Genomic DNA, 3,619 nt, shown 5'->3' on the forward strand with positions numbered 1-3,619 from the left:
ACCAGGGAATCTAGTGTGGATAAAAATTAAAAAATTAGAATTTTAAGTGAACCATGAGATTTTCCTTTCAACCTCCCCAACTTATTCCCTTATTCATTTTCCTATCTGATATACTTGCTGAAACCCTTATACCAGTTCCAGCATGAAGTAGTTCTGTGCTCTTGGATGTGATCTAATCTTGTTGAGTCTTATCTCCAAAACCGGGCACTGCTTCCTTGGTGCCTAAGAGAATTAGGCACAAGTTTAATGCTAAGTGCCTGACACATGGAGAAATTGTTTATAGTGTCTGGAAACTGCCAGTAACTGGACTCCACCCCCACCACACCAGGGACCTTCTTGCTGTCCTCCTGCCACTGTTTGATTCAATAATCACAATTGGCAGGCTTTCAGAAGAGTCACCCAGAATAATACCATTTTCACCTTAATCCTATCAGGCTTTATAGAAATTTGCAAGGCAAATGAATATCAGTCCCTATGTATTCGAACTCTGGCTTCCCATGTTTTATATAAGCAGGACACTCTAAAAATCTAGAGTCAGTATCCAAACTGAATCATTTGCTGCTTTTACTAGACTGCTATATGGCTTGGCCTGGTTGCAGGGCTGAAACCATGGATCTCTGACAGTTGAACTTGGAAGAGCTGTCTTGGAGATTGGCAAGTCCAAGGCCCTACATATCACCGTGCCCAGACCAGGCACAGGCCTGGGCCCAGGTACTGGATAACTTTGCAGTGTTGAGCCACTGCTGCAGTGGACATCCCAAATTTTTCTCAAATATGAACTACGATGCATCTGGGCACCAAGATGTTTCTGAGGTTGAGAAGGCCAAAAATGCTGTTGAGACCTGTCTGTCCAGAAGCCAAGTCTTGACACCACAAAGGAGCTACAGTCACCTCAGGAAGAGGTGAGGCTACTGTCAGGGTGGCCCCATGGGGCCCAAAGCATCCAGGAGAAGTGGGTACCTAGAGTGAATTCCAGGCCACCCCCAGAAACTGCTGACAACCATGGCTTATAAGGGGGAGGAACCCAGAAAGAAAAGGAACCCTAGCTTTCCTTGTGGCCCTTGGTACTGCCCTCTTTAGCCTGAAACAAAGCTGTGAGAGCTCTCATACTGCCCTTGTGGACTTTTCCACTGGTTTGGTGCCCTGGACCCCTAGGTGCCTTGAGGTTTGTGAAGTGCAGAATATTTCTTATTTTGTTCCTCTCCTAAATGTCTTGAAGGTTTCCAAATTAGAAAACAACTTAATGCGATCAATAATGTGCTGAGGAGCTTTTCTTTTAGATCTGTTAAGATTGTTGTGGTTCTTCTCTAGTTGAAAAGATACACAATGGTTGAAGCCTTTTTCGTTATTCCCCATCTGTGGGAATTGATTTTGGGTATGTGGCATCAGGAATGGTAAGGGAGTATGGGTGGCCCTTAGGCAGGAAGAGGAACAGGAATCCAGGGCAGAGCTGGAAGAGGGGTCTTTGACAAGGTATGGAATTTACTGCAGTGAGAAGGGACAGCAGGACTCTGTGCTGGGATTGCCTTGAAACTGAGAGCAGCTCTCTAGCTATGAAGGCCTGGTAGAGAGTAGGCACCACTAAATGTTCCTTGAATGGTTTAGAGGTTACATTAACAAGGGGGTGGGCAGAATCAGTTAATATAGACAAGAGGAAGAACTCTAGCCCTGTGCCCTCTGAGTTGACAGTTGTGGGGTTCCAGGGCATGGCGTTCCAGGGCATCAGTTCCCAGTCAGACACATCCAGGCAGCCACAGATTTCTTACTAATAAAGCTTGTCTGGTACAGAATCTGCATGGATTGTACTTCAAAATCCAGCAAAACTGAAGGCTCATGAGTAGTGTCACTTGGCCAAATGAGGTTATACATTGCCAACCCATCTCAGGGCCTGTAGCATCTGAGACTCAGTCCTTCAGGTGCCCCAGGAGTAATGTAAGCATCCCCATAATTTTAGCTTCTAAGAGGCAGATGAAAAAGCATGCAGTAGTGACCACATTTAGGGCTTTCAAATGTTTTTGTTTCATATATATTAGAAACCAAAACCAGAAACTAGATTTTGATATTAGTTTGTTTTATCTATGAGGACATTTCTTCTTTTACATGACAGGTCTTAATTTCAACATGGAATTACTTAGGAGCTGTAATCTGATTGGAATGTGGAACTTAAACTGTGTTTGCTTAGCACTTTTTTTTTCTTCAAGGCAGTTTTATTGAGATAAATTCACATACCATACAGTTCATATAAAGGGTACAATCACTATCTTCTAGTATATTCACAGAATCGTGCATTCATCATCACAATTAATTCTAGAACATTTTCACCCTCAAGAGAGTTCATTTTCTTATATAGTCCAATGTTTCATCCTTTGGCTTTCCTTCTAGTGTCGTACATGATCCTAAATTTTCCCTTTCAACCATAATCACACCCCATACTTCATTGTTGTTAATTATAATCACTGTAATGTGCTACCATCACTTTCATCTATTTCCAACATATACAATAATTTAATCCATTATTATGTAATCCATTTATTACATATTCTGTATAAATCAAGCATCAGTTTCCCATTTTCTACCCTAATACTATCTTCTGGTAACCTCTGTTCTAGATATTAACACCATGAGTTTTCTATATGTATAGTTCATATTAGTAAGGTCATATAATATTTGTCCTCTGTGTCTGACTTATTTCACTCAATATAATGTCCTCAAGGTTCATCCATGTAGTCACATGCATCATGGCATTGTTCCTTCCTACAGCTGCATAATATTCCATATATACATATGTATGTATATACCCCATTTCATTTATCCATTTATTGGTTGATGAACACCTCAGTTGTTTCCGTCTTTTGGCAATTGTGGCTAATGCTGCTATGAACACTGGTGTGCAAATGTCTCTTTGTGCCCCTTCTTTAAATTCTTCTGAGACTTTATCAAGCAGCAGGATTACTGGGTCATATGGCATTGACTTTCTAAGGAATTGCCAAATTGTCTTCCACAGAGGCTGTAGCATTCCTATATTCCCACCAGCAGTGAATAAGTGTTCCTATTTCTCAACATCCTCTTCAGCACTTGGAGTTTTTTGTTTTTGTTTGTTTGTTTTTTAAATAGTGGCCATTCTAGTAGGTATGAAATATCTAATGGTAGTTAAAAATATTGAATGCTTCATGAATTTGAGTGTCATGCTTGTGCAGGGCCATGTTAATCTTCTCTGTATCACTCCAGTTTTAGTATATATGCTGCCAAAGTGAGCACTAGAGTCTCTTCTTATGAATAAAAGTTTAAGCAGAATCTCAAATATAGAATAAATAAAGACAAATGGTTCTCACTGAAATTAGGCTAGGAGAAAGGATCCAACTTAATCTCCTGCTCAGCGGTTCTCTTTTCCCACCTCAAATGGCCCCTGAGGCATTGCCCCGAAACGTTAGGGATCTGCGAGATATAGTTTGAAAACCACTGGCCTAAACTATCTGGACCCTATCAATGTTTATTGAAACATTCTTTCATCAGTATTTATCAAGCATATACTATATTTCAGGCACTGTGCTAAATGGTAATGGGGAGATTATGGTGAATAAATCAAACCCAACTTCAAATTACTTAGACTTTAACAAAA

General features: G+C 40.5%; 1 non-coding gene across 1 annotated transcript; it reads right to left on the reverse strand.

Annotated features, from left to right (window-relative positions):
• Nucleotides 1-3,152: 3,152 nt before the first annotated feature.
• LOC143651046 (U6 spliceosomal RNA) lies at nucleotides 3,153-3,258 on the reverse strand. The gene has a single exon (XR_013159793.1). It is a non-coding gene; the product is annotated as a U6 spliceosomal RNA (small nuclear RNA).
• Nucleotides 3,259-3,619: the final 361 nt, after the last annotated feature.

This window comes from Tamandua tetradactyla, chromosome 11 (assembly GCF_023851605.1).
Source record: "Tamandua tetradactyla isolate mTamTet1 chromosome 11, mTamTet1.pri, whole genome shotgun sequence".
NCBI lineage: Eukaryota > Metazoa > Chordata > Mammalia > Pilosa > Myrmecophagidae > Tamandua > Tamandua tetradactyla.